This window comes from Hyperoodon ampullatus (assembly GCF_949752795.1).
Source record: "Hyperoodon ampullatus genome assembly, contig: SUPER_X_unloc_1, whole genome shotgun sequence".
Classification (NCBI taxonomy): Eukaryota; Metazoa; Chordata; class Mammalia; order Artiodactyla; family Ziphiidae; genus Hyperoodon; species Hyperoodon ampullatus.
The window spans coordinates 17918448-17932897 of record NW_027641097.1 but is presented as its reverse complement, the minus strand read 5'-3'; positions in this window follow the sequence as shown (position 1 = coordinate 17932897).

The window sequence follows — 14450 nt, the reverse complement described above, 5'->3', positions numbered from 1 at the left end:
ACACGGGCATGGAGTATTGTGATGACAGGCATCATGGAGCGTTGTGATGACAAGTGTTGTGGAACAATGTGATAACAAGGGTTTGGAGCATTGTGATGACAAAGGTCATGGATCATTTTGATTTCAAGGAGCACGGAGCATTGTGATGACAGGGATCATGGAGCATTGTAATGAGAAGATCATGGAGCATTCGGAGGAAAATATTCATGGAGTATTGTGATGACAGGGGTCTTGGAGCACTGTGATAACAAGGGCATGGAGCATTGTGATGAGAAGGCCATGGAGCATTCTGATGACATGTGTCATGGATGTTTGTGATGAAAAGGGGACTGGAGCATTGTGATTACAGTGGTCTTTGAGCATTGTGATGAAAAGGGCATGGATCATTGTGATGAAAAAGGCATGGAGCCTTGTCAGGGCAGGTTTAAAGAAGCATACTCTCGACAAATGTCAGGGAGCATTGTGATGACAATTGTATTGAGCATTGTGATGACAAATTTCATGGAGCATTGTGATGAGAAGACCATGGTTAACTGTGATGAGGAGCGTCATGGGGCATTGTGATGACAAGTGTTATGGAACATTGTGATCACAAGTGTTTGGAGCATTGTGATGAGAGAAGTCATGGAGCATATTGATTTCATTGTGATGACAATAGCATGAATCATTATGATGATGGGCATGGTGCATGGGATGACAGGGTTCTTGGTGCATTGAGATTAAAAGGGGCATGGAGCATTGTGATTGCATGGGTCTTGGATCATTGTGATGACAAGGGCATGGAGCATAGTGAATGAGAAGTCCACGGAGCATTCTGTTGACATGCGTCATGGAGCTTTCTGATGACAATTGCATGGAGCATTGTCATTACAGGGTCTTGGAGCATTGTGATAAAAAGGGTCATGGAGTCTTGTGATGACAAGGCTGTGGATCCTTGTGATGGCATGTGTCATGGAGCATTCTTATGACAGGGGGAATGGAGCATTGTGATGACAAGGGCATGGAGCATTGGTCTGAAATGTTTCATGGATTATTGTGATGAGAGTGGGCATGGAGCATTGTGATGACAAGCGTCATGGAGCAATGTGATGAGAGGGTTCATGGAGCATTGTGATGACAATGGCATGGAGCATTGTGATGCCCAGGGTTATGGAGCTTTGTGATGACAAATGTCATGGAGCATTCTGATGACAAGGGTGACGTGCATTGTGATGAGAAGGGCAGGGAGCATTGTGATGACAGGGTCATTGAATAATTTGCTGAAAAGAGTCATGGAACATTTTGATTACAGTGGTTATGGAATATTGTGTTTTCAGGGGTCATGGAGCTTTGTGATGAAAAGTGTCATGGAGCATTTTGATGACAGGGGTTATGGAATATTGTGATGTCAGGGGTCATCGAACATGGTGATGATAAGTGCATGTAGCATTTTAATGACAGGGGTCATGGAACATTGTGATGACAGGGGTGATGGAGTATTGGAATGAATAGTGATGGAACATTGTGATATCAGTGGTGAGAGCGCATTTTGATGAGAAGTGCATGGAGCGCTGTAATGACAAGGATTAAGCAGCATTGTGATGAAAAGGATGTGGAGCATTGTGATGACAGGCACATGGCGCGTTGTGATGACGTGGGTCATGGAGTATTGTGCTGAGAAGCGCATGGAGCATTGTGATGACAAGGGTCATGGAGCATTGAGATGAAATGTTCATGGAGCATTGTGGTGACAAAGGTCACAGAGACTTGTGATGACGAGGGCATGGACCATTTTGGTGAGAAAGGTCATGAAGCATTGTGATGACGGGAGTCACAGAGCATTGTGATGACAGGGGTCATGGAGCATTGTGATGACAAGGGCATGGAGCATTGTGATGACAGGGGCATGGAACACTGGTCTTACAAGTTTCATGGATTATTGTGATGACAATGGCACGGAGCATTTTGATGAAAATGTTATGCAGTATTATGAAGACAGGTGTCAGGGAGCATTGTGAAGACCTAAGTCATGGCCCATTGTGATGACAATGGCATGGAGCAATGTGATTCCAAGTGTCATGGAGGACTGTGATGACAAAGGTAATGGAGCATTGTGATGACAAGGGCTTGGAGCATTGTGATGACAAAGGTCATGGAGCACTGTGCTGACAAGGGCATGGAGCATTGTGATGACAAGGTTCATGGAGCATTGTGCTGAGAAAGGCATGGAGCATTGTGATGACAAGTGTCACAAAGCATTTTGATGAAAAGTTCATGGAGCATTGTGGTGACAAATGTCATAGAGCCTTGTGATGACGATGGCATGGACCACTGTGATGACCAAGGTCATGAAGCATTTTGATGACTGAAGTCATGGATCATTGTGATGACAATGGCATGGAGCATTGTGATGACAGGGGCATGGAGCTTTGGTCTGACAAGTTTCATGGATTATTGTGATGGCAATGGGAATGGCTCCTTGTGATGACGAGGGCATGCAGCAATGTGAAGACAGGGGCATGGAACATTGGACTGACAAGTTTCATGGATTATTGTGATGACAGTGGGCATGGAGCATTGTGATGAAAAGGGCATGGAGCATTGTGGTGACAAAGGCATGGAGCATTTTCATGACAAGGCTCACAGAGCATTGTGATGAAATATTCATGTAGCATTGTGTTGTAAATGATCACAGAGCTTTGTTTGAAGAAGACATGGACCACTGTGATGACAAAGGTCATGAAGAATTGTGATGACTGGAGTCACGTAGCATTGTGATGACTGGAGTCACAGAGCATTGTGATGATAGGGGTCAGGGAGCATTGCTCTCACAAGATTATGGATTATTGTGATGAGAGTGGGTATGGCGCATTGTGATGACAAGGGCATGGAACATTGTGATGACAAGGTCATGGATTATTGTGAAGACAGGTGTCAGGGAGCATTGTGATGACATATGTCATTGTCCATTGTGATGACAATGGCATGGAGCATTGTGATACCAAGTGTCATGGAGGATTGTGATGACAAAGGTAATGGAGCATTTTGATGACAAGGGCTTGGAACATTGTGATGACTAGGTTCATGGAGCATTGTGATGACAAGGGCATGGAGCATTGTGATGACAAGGGCCATTGAAAATTTTGATGACAACGTCGTGAAGCATTGTGATGACAAGCGCATGGAGCTTGCTATGACAGTGGTCATACAGCATTGTGATGACAAGTGCATGGAGAATTGTGATGACAAGATAATGTAACATTGTGATTAGAAGTGTAACGAAGCATTGTGATGACAACGACGTGGAGAATTGTAATGACTTGGGACATGGAGCATTGTTATGAATAGGGCATGGAGAATTGTGATGGCAAGACCGTGGAGCATTGTGATGAAAAGACCATGGATAATTATGATGAAGAGCGTCATGGATCACTGTAATGACAAGGGGCATGGAGCATTGTGATGACAGGTGTCATGGAGCATTGTGATGAGAGGGGTCATGGATCATTGTGATGACAAGGGTAATGGAGCATTGTGATGAGAAGGTCATGGAGCATTGGCCTGAAAATATTCATGGAGTATTGTGATTACAGTGGTCAAGGAGCATTGTGATGACAAGGGAATGGAGCATTTTGATGAAAAGGTCCTGGAGCAGTGTGATGAGAAGACCATGGAGCCTTGTGATGACAAGTCTAATGGAGCATTCTGATGAATAGGGGCATGGAGCATTGTGATTAAAGGGGTCTTGGAGCATTGCGATGACAAGGTCATGGAGCATTGTGATGAGAAGGCCATGGAGCATTCTGATGACATGTGTCATGGATTTTTGTGATGACAGGGGCATGGAGCATTGTGATTACAGGGGTCTTGGAGCATTGTGATGACAAGGGTCATGGAGCCTTGGATGCCAAGGCGGTGGAACATTGTGATGGCAGGGGTCATGGAGCATTGTTATGACAGGGGTAATGGAGCATTGAGATAACAAGGGCATGGAACGTTGGTCTGAAAATTTCATGGATTATTGTGATGAGATTCGGCATGGAACATTGTGATGACTAGGGCACGGAACACTGTGATACATGTGTCATGGGGGATTGTAATGACAAGGGGATGGAGCATTGTGATGACAAGTGTATCGAGCAATGTGATGACAAGCGTCATGGAGCATTGTGCTGACAAGGGCATGGAGCAATGTGATGAGAGTTTTCATGTAGCATTGTGATGAAATGGCATGGAGCATTGTGATGCCAAGGATCATGGAGCATTGTGATGACAAATGTCATGGAGCATTTTGATGAAAAGTGTCGTGGAGCATGCTGATGAAAAGGTGCATGGAGCATTGAGATTACAGGGGTTCTGAAGCAATGTGATTACAAGGGCATGGAGCATTGTGATGAGAAGGTAATGGAGCATTCTGATGACATTCGTCATGGAGCTTTGTGATGACAAGGACATGGAGCATTGTGATTACAGGGTTCATGGAGCATTGTGATGAAAAGGGAATGGATCATTGTGATGAAAAATGCATGGAGCCTTGTCATGTCAGGGTTCAAGGAGCATACTGATGACAACTGTCAGGGAGCATTGTGATGATAAGTGTATTGAGCATTGTGATGACAAAGATCATGAAGCATTGTGATGAGAAGACCATGGATAATTGTGATGACCAGCGTCATGGTGCATTGTGATGACAAGTGTTATGGAACATTGTGATCAGAAGGGTTTGGTGCATTGTGATGACAGAGGTCATTGAGCATTTTGATTTCATTGTGATGAAAATAGCATGAAATATTATGGTGATGGGCACGGTGCATTGTGATGACAGGGTGCATTGTGATGACAGGTTTCATGGAGCATTGAGATGAAAAGGGGCATGGAGCATTGTGATGACAAGTGTTATGGAGCATAGCAATGATAAGGATATGGAGTATTTTGATGACAAGCGCCTGGCGCATTGTGATGACATGGGTCATGGAGCATTGTGCTGACAAGCGCATGGAGCATTTTGATGATATGTGTCATGGAGCATTGTGCTGACAAAGTCATGGAGCATTATGATGTCAAGGGACACAAAGCATTGTGATGAAATATTCATGGAGCATTGAGGTGAAAATGATCACAGAGCCTCGTGGGACGAGGGCATTGACCATTGTGATGAGATAGGTCATGAAGCATTGTGATGACTGTAGTCAAGGAGCATTGTGATGAAGGGGGTAATGGAGCATTGTGATGACAAGGGCATGGAGCAATGTGATGAGAGGGGCATGGAACATTGGTCTGACAAGTTTCATGGATTATTGTGATGACAATGGGCATGGAGCATTGTGATGACAAGGGCATAGTGCATTGTAGTGACAAAGGCATGGAACATTTTGATGACAAGGGACACAGAGCATTGTGATGAAATATTCATGGAGCATTGTGCTGAAAATGATCAAAGAGCCTTGTGTGAAGAGGGGATGGTCCACTGTGATGACAAAGGTCATGAAGCATTGTGATGACTGGAGTCACAGTGCATTGTGATGACAGGGGTCATGGAATATTGCTCTGACAAGATTTATGGATTATTGTGATGAGAGTGGGCATGGCGCATTGTGATGACAAGGTCATGGAACATTGTGCTGACAAGGTCATGGAGTATTATGAAGACAGGTGTCAGGGAGCACTGTGATGACATATGTCATTGTCCATTGTGATGACAATGGCATGGAGCATTGTGATGACAAGGGCCATTGAGAATTTTGATGACAACGTCCTGAAGCACTGTGATGATAAGCGCGTGGAGCTTGCTATGACAGGGTTCATAGAGCATTGTGATGACAAGTGCATGGAGAATTGTGATGACAAGATCATGTAACATTGTGATGAGAAGTGTCAGGAAGCATTGTGATGACAAGGACGTGGAGAATTGTAATGACATGGGACATGGAGCATTGTGATGAACAGGGCATGGAGAATTGTGATACCAAGACCGTGGAGCATTGTGATGAAAAGACCATGGATAATTATGATGAAGAGCGTCATGGATCTCTGTAATGACAAGGGGCATGGAGCATTGTGATGACAGGTGTCATGGAGCATTGTGATGAGAGGAGTCATGGAGCACAGTGATGACAAGGGAATGGAGCATTGTGATGACAAGGTACTGGAGCAGTGTGATGAGAAGACCATGGAGCCTTGTGATGACAAGTCTCATGGAGCATTCTGATGAATAGGGGCATGGAGCATTGTGATTACATGGGTCTTGGGGCATTGTGATGACAAGGGCATGGAGCACTGTGATGAGTAGGCCATGGAGCATTCTGATGTCATGTGTCATGGATCTTTGTGATGACAAGGGCGTGGAGCATTGTGATTACAGGGGTCTTAGAGCATTGTGATGACAAGGGTCATGGAGCATTGGATGCCAAGGCGGTGGAACATTGTGATGGCAGACGTCATGGAGCATTATTATGACAGTGGTAATGGAGCATTGTGATGACAATGGCATGGAACACTGGTATGAAAATTTCATGGATTATTGCGATGAGATTCGTCATGGAACATTGTGATGACTAGGGCACGGAACACTGTGATACATGTGTCATGGAGGATTGTAATGACAAGGGCATGGAGCATTGTGATGAGAAGAGTATCGAGCATTGTGATGACAAGCGTCATGGAGCATTGTGGCGACAAGGGCATGGAGCAATGTGATGAGAGGTTTCATGTAGCATTGTGATGAAATGGCATGGAGCATTGTGATGCCAAGGGTCATGGATATTTGTGATGACAAAGGTCATGGAGCATTTTGATGACAATGTCGTGGTGCATTGTGCTGAGAAGGGCAGGGAGCATTTTGATGACAGTGTCATGGAGCAAATTGATGAAAAGTGTCATGGAACATTTTGATGACAGGGGTTATGGAATATTGTGATGTCAGGGATAATGGAGCACTTTGATGAAAAGGTTCATGGAGCATTCTGATGAAAAGGTGCTTGGAGCACTGAGATTACAGAGGTTTTGAATCAATGTGATTACAAGGGCATGGAGCATTGTGATGAGAAGGCAAAGGAGCATTCTGATGACATGCTTCATGGAGCTTTGTGATGACAAGTACATGGAGCACTGTGATTACAGCGGTCTTGCAGCATTGTGATGAAAAGGGAATGGATCATTGTGATGCAAAATGCATGGAGCCTTGTCATGACAGGGTTCAAGGAGCATACTGATGACAACTGTCAGGGAGCATTGTGATGATCAGTGTATTGAGCATTGTGATGACAAAGATCATGGAGCATTGTGATGAGAAGACCATGGATAATTGTGATGACCAGCGTCATGGGGCATTGTGATGACAAGTGTTATGGAACATTGTGATCAGAAGGGTTTGGTGCATTGTGATGACAGAGGTCATTGAGCATTTTGATTTCATTGTGATGACAATAGCATGAAATATTATGGTGATGGGCAAGGTGCACTGTGATGACAGGGTTCATGGAGCATTGAGATGAAAAGGGGCATGGAGGATTGTGATTACAGTGGTTTTGGAGCATTGTGATGACAAGGTCATGGAGCATTGTGATGAGAAGGCCATGGAGCATTCTGATGACATGCGTCATGGAGATTTGTGATGACAAGGGCATGGAGAATTGTGATTACAGGGGTCACGGAATATTGTGATGACAGGGGTGAGGGAGTATTGTGATGACTAGTGATGGAACATTGTGATATCAGTGGTGAGAAAGCATTTTGAGAAGAAGTGCATGGAGCATTGTGATGACAAAGTTTATGGAGCATTGTGATGACAAGCATGTGGAGCACTGTGATGACAAGTGCATGGTGCATTGTGATGACAAGTTTTATGGAGCATAGCGATGAAAAGGATGTGCAGCACTGTGATGAAAGAGCATGGCACATTGTGATTACATGTGTAATGGAGCATTGTGATGACATGGGACATATAGCATTGTGATGAAAATTTCTTGGAGCATTGTGGTGACAAAGATCACAGAGCCTTGTGTGATGAGGGCATGGACCATTGTGATGAGAAAGGTCATGAATCATTGTGATGACTGGAGTCACGGAGCATTGTGATGACAGGGGTCATGGTGCATTGTGATGACAATGGCATGGAGCAATGTGATTCCAGGGTCATGGATCATTGGTTTGACAAGTTTCATGGATTATTGTCATGACAGTGGGCATGGAGCATTGAGATGACAAGGGCATGGAGCATTGTGGTGACCAAGGTCACAGAGCCTTGTGTGACGAGGGCATGGACCATTGTGAGGAGAAAGGTCATGAAGCATTGTGATGACTGGAGTCACGGAGCATTGTAATGACAGGGGTCATGGAGCATTGTGATGACAAGGGCATGGAGCATTGTGATGACAAGGGCATGGCGCATTGTGATGAGAAGGCCATGGAGCATTTTGATGACATGAGTCATGGAGCTTTGTGATGACAAGGGCATAGAGAATTGTGATTACAGGGGTCATGGAATATTGTGATGACAGGGGTGTGGGAGTACTGTGATGTCTAGTGATGGAACATTTTGATATCAGTGGTGAGAAGGCATTTTGAAGAGAAGTGCATGGAGCATTGTGATGAAAAGGTTTATGGAGCATTTTGATGACAAGGATGTGGAGCATTGTGATGACAAGTGCATGGTGCATTGTGATGTTATGGGTTATGGAGCATTGTGCTGACACGCGCATCGAGCATTGTGATGACAAGGGTCATGGAGCATTGTGCTGACAAAGGCAAGGAGCTTTGTGATGACAAGGGTCACAGAGCATTGTGATAAAAATTTCATGGAGCATTGTGGTGACAAAGATCACAAAGCTTTGTATGACGAGGTAATGGACCATTGTGATGACAAATATCATAAAGCATTGTGATGACTGGAGTCATGGAGCTTTGTGATACCAGGGGTCTTGGAGCATTGTGATGACAAGGGCATGGAGCAATGTGATGACAGGGGCATGGAACATTGGTCTGACAAGTTTCATGGATTATTGTGATGACAGTGGGCATGGAGCATTGTGATGACAAGGGCATGGAGCATTGTGATGACAAGGGCCATTGAGAATTATGATGACAACGTCATGAAGCATTGTGATGACAAGCCCATGGAGCTTGCTATGACAGGGGTCATAGAGCATTGCGATGACAAGTGCATGGAGAATTGTGATGACAAGATCATGTAACATTGTGATGAGAAGTGTCACGAAGCATTGTGATGACATGGACGTGGAGAATTGTAATGACATGGGACATGGAGCATTGTGATGAACAGGGCATGGAGAATTGTGATAGCAAGACCGTGGAGCATTGTGATGAAAAGACCATGGATAATTATGAAGAAGAGCGTCATGGATCACTGTAATTACAAGGGGCATGGAGCATTGTGATGACAGGTGTCATGGAGCATTGTGATGAGAGGGGTCATGGAGCATTGTGATGACAAGGGTCATGGAGCATTGTGATGAGAAGGTCATGGAGCATTGGCCTGGAAATGTTCCTGGAGTATTGTGATGACAGTGGTCAAGGAGCATTGTGATAACAGGGGAATGGAGCATTGTGTTGACAAGGTCCTGGAGCAGTGAGATGAGAAGACCATGGAGCCTTGTGATGACAAGTCTCATGGAGCATTCTGATGAATAGGGGCATGGAGCATTGTGATTACAGTGTGTTGGAGCATTGTGATGATAAGGTCATGGAGCATTGTGATGAGAAGGCCATGGAGCATTCTGATGACATGCCTCATGGAGATTTGTGATTACAAGGGCATGGAGAATTGTGATTACAGGGGTCATGGAATATTGTGATAACAGGGGTGAGGGAGTATTTTGATGACTAGTGAAGGAACATTGTGATATCAATGGTGAGAAAGCATTTTGAGGAGAAGTTCATGGAGCATTGTGATGAGAAGGTTTATGGAGCATTTTGATGACAAAGATGTGGAGCATTGTGATGACAAGTGCATGGTGCATTGTGATGACATGGGTTATGGAGCATTGTGCTGACACGTGCATCGAGCATTGTGATGACAAGGGTCATGGAGCATTGTGCTGACAAAGGCATGGAGCTTTGTGATGACAAGGGTCACAGAGCATTGTGATAAAAATTTCATGGAGCATTGTGGTGACAAAGGTCACAGAGCTTTGTGTGATGAGGTCATGGACTATTGTGATGACAAAGGTCATGAAGCATTGTGATGACTTGAGTCACGGAGCATTGTGATGACAGGGGTCATGGAGCATTGATCTGACAAGATTTATGGATTATTTTGATGAGATTGCGCATGGCGCATTGTGATGACAAGGGCATGGAACATTGTGATGACAAGGTCTTGGAGTACTGTGAAGACAGGTGTCAGGGAGCATTGTGATGACATATGTCATTGTCCATTGTGATGACAATGGCATGGAGCATTGTGATACCAAGTATCATGGAGGATTGTGATGACAAAGGTAATGGAGCATTTTGATGACAAGGGCTTGGATCATTGTGATGACAAGGGTCATGGAGCATTGTGATGACAATGGCATGGAGCATTCTGATGACAAGGGCCATTGAGAATTTTGATGACAACGTCGTGAAGCATTGTGATGATAAGCGCGTGGAGCTATCTATGACAGGGGTCATAGAGCATTGTGATGACAAGTGCATGGAGAATTGTGATGACAAGATCATGTAACATTGTGATGAGAAGTGTCCCGAAGCATTGTGGTGACATTGACGTGGAGAATTGTAATGACATGGGACATGGAGCATTGTGATGAACAGGCCATGGAGAATTGTGATAGCAAGTCCGAGGAGCATTGTGATGAAAAGACCATGGATAATTATGATGAAGAGCGTCATGGATCTCTGTAATGACAAGGGGCATGGAGCATTGTGATGACAGGTGTCATGGAGCATTGTGATGAGAGGAGTCATGGAGCACTGTGATGACAATGGAATGGAGCATTGTGATGACAAGGTCCTGGAGCAGTGTGATGAGAAGACCATGGAGCCTTGTGATGACAAGTATCATGGAGCATTCTGATGAATTTGGGCATGGAGCATTGTGATTACAGGGGTCTTGGAGCATTGTGATTACAGGGGTCTTGGAGCATTGTGATGACAAGGGCATGGAGCATTGTGATGAGAAGGCCATGGAGCATTCTGATGACATGTGTCATGGATCTTTGTGATGACAAGTGCATGGAGAATTGTGATTACAGGGGTCTTAGAGCATTGTGATGACAAGGGTCATGGAGCCTTGTATGCCAAGGCGGTGGAACATTGTGATGGCAGAGGTTATGGAGCATTATTATGACAGGGGTAATGGAGCATTGTGATGACAATGGCATGGAACATTGGTCTGAAAATTTCATGGATTATTGTGATGAGATTCGGCATGGAATATTGTGATGAGTAGGGCACGGAACACTGTGATACATGTGTCATGGAGGATTGTAATGACAAGGGCATGGAGCATTGTGATGAGAAGAGTATCGAGTATTGTGATGACAAGCGTCATGGAGCATTGTGGTGACAAGGGCATGGAGCAATGTGATGAGAGGTTTCATGTAGCATTGTGATGAAATGGCATGGAGCATTGTGATGCCAAGGGTCATGGATATTTGTGATGACAAAGGTCATGGAGCATTTTGATGACAAGGTCGTGGTGCATTGTGATGAGAAGGGCAGGGAGCATTTTGATGACAGGGTCATGAGGCAAATTGATGAAAAGTGTCATGGAACATTTTGATGACAGGGGTTATGGAATATTGTGATGTCAGGGATAATGGAGCATTTTCATGAAAAGGTTCATGGAGCATTCTGACGAAAATGTGCTTGGAGCACTGAGATTACAGGGGTTTTGAAGCAATGTGATTACAAGGGCAAGGAGCATTGTGATGAGAAGGCAAAGGAGCATTCTGATGATATGCTTCATAGAGCTTTGTGATGACAAGGACATGGAGCATTGTGATTACAGCGGTCTTGGAGCATTGTGATGAAAAGGGAATGGATCATTGTGATGAAAAATGCATGGAGCCTTGTCATGACAGGGTTCAAGGAGCATACTGATGACAACTGTCAGGGAGCATTGTGATGATCAGTGTATTGAGCATTGTGATGACAAAGATCATGGAGCATTGTGATGAGAAGACCATGGATAATTGTGATTACCAGCGTCATGGGGCATTGTGATGACAAGTGTTATGGAACATTGTGATCAGAAGGGTTTGGTGCATTGTGATGACAGAGGTCATTGAGCATTTTGATTTCATTGTGATGACAATAGCATGAAATATTATGGTGATGGGCACGGTGCATTGTGATGACAGGGTTCATGGAGCATTGAGATGAAAAGGGGCATGGAGCATTGTGATTACAGGGCTGTTGGAGCATTGTGATGACAAGGGCATGGAGCATTGTGATGAGAGGGCAATGGAGCATTCTGATGACATGCGTCATGGAGCTTTGTGATGACAAGGGCATGGAGAATTGTGATTACAGGGGTCATGGAATATTGTGATGACAGGGGTGAGGGAGTATTGTGATGACTAGTGATGAAACATTGTGATATCAGTGGTGAGAAGGCATTTTGAGGAGAAGTGCATGGCGCATTGTGATGACAAGTTTTTTGGAGCATTTTGATGACAAGGATGTGGAGCATTGTGATTACAAGTGCATGGTGCATTGTGATGACATGGGTTATGGAGCACTGTGCTGACACGCGCATAGAGCATTGTGATGACAAGGGTCATGGAGCATTGTGCTGACAAAGGCATGGAGCTTGGTGATGACAAGGGTCACAGATAATTGTGATAAAAATTTCATGGAGCACTGTGGTGACAAAGGTCACAGAGCTTTGTGTGACGAGGTCATGGGCCACTTTGATGACAAATGTCATGAAGCATTGTGATGACTAGAGTCACGGAGCATTGTGATAACAGGGGTCTTGGAGCATTGTGATGAAAAGGGAATGGATCATTGTGATGAAAAAGGCATGGAGCCTTGTCATGACAGTGTTCAAGGAGCATACTGATGACAAGTGTCAGCGCGCATTGTGATGCCAAGTGTATTGAGCATTGTCGTGACAAATGTCATGGAGCATTGTGAAGAAAAGACCTTGCATAATTGTGATGACGAGCGTCATGGGGCATGTGATGACAAGTGTTTTGGAACATTGTGATCAGAAGAGTTTGGAGCATTGTGTTGACAGAGGACATGGAGCATTTTGATTTCATTGTGATGACAATAGCATGAATCATTATGATGATGGGCATGGTGCATTGTGATGACACGGTTCATGGGGCATTGAGATGAAAAGTGGCATTGAGAATTGTGATTACAGAGGTCTTGGAGCATTGTGATGACAAGGGTCATGGAGCCTTGTGATGACAAGGCCGTGGAACATTGTGATGGCAGGGGTCATGGAGCATTGTAATGACAGGTGTAATGGAGCATTGTGATGACAAGGGCATGGAGCAATGTGAAGAGAGATTTCATTGAGCATTGTGATGACAATGGCATCGAGCATTGTGATGCCAAGGGTCATGGAGCTTTGTGATGACAAATGTCATGGGGCATTTTGATGACAAGGGCGTGGTGCATTGTGATGAGAAGGGCAGGGAGCATTGTGATGACAGGGTCATGGAGCAATTTGAATAAAAGTGTCATGGAATATTTTGAAGACAGGGGTTATGGAAAATTGTGATGTCAGGGGTCATGAAGCATTGTGATGAAATGGGTCATGGAGCATTTTGTGACAGTGGTTATGGAACATTGTGATGTCAGGGTTCATGGAGCATTGTGATGCTAAGGGCATGTAGCACTGTGATGACAGTGGTCATGGAACATTGTGATGACAGGGGTGAGCGTGTATTGTGATGACTAGTGATGGAACATTGTGATATATGTGGTGAGAGAGCATTTTGATGAGAAGTGCATGGAGCATTGTGATGACAAGTTTTATGGAGCATAGCGATGAAAAGGATGTGGAGCATTGTGAGGAAAAGAGCATGGCACATTGTGATGACATGTGTCATGGAGCATTGTGCTGACAAGCGCATGGAGCATTTTGATGACAAGTGTCATGGAGCATTGTGCTGACAAAGGCATGAAGCATTGAGATGACAATGTACACAGAGAATTGGGATTAAAATTTCATGGAGCTTTGTGGTGACAAAGATCACAGAGCCTTGTGTGACGAGGTCATGGACCATTGTGATGAGAAAGGTCATGAATCATTGTGGTGACTGGGGTCACGGAGCATTGTGATGACAGTGGTCATGGAGCATTGTGATGACAAGGGCTTGGAGCAATGTGATGACAGGGGAATGGAACATTGGTCTGACAAGTTTCATGGATTATTGTGATGAGAGTGGGCCTGGAGCATTGAGAAGAAAAGGGCATGGAGCATTGTGGTGTCAAAGGTTACAGAGCCTTGTGTGACAAGGGCATGGACCATTGTGAGGACAAATGTCATG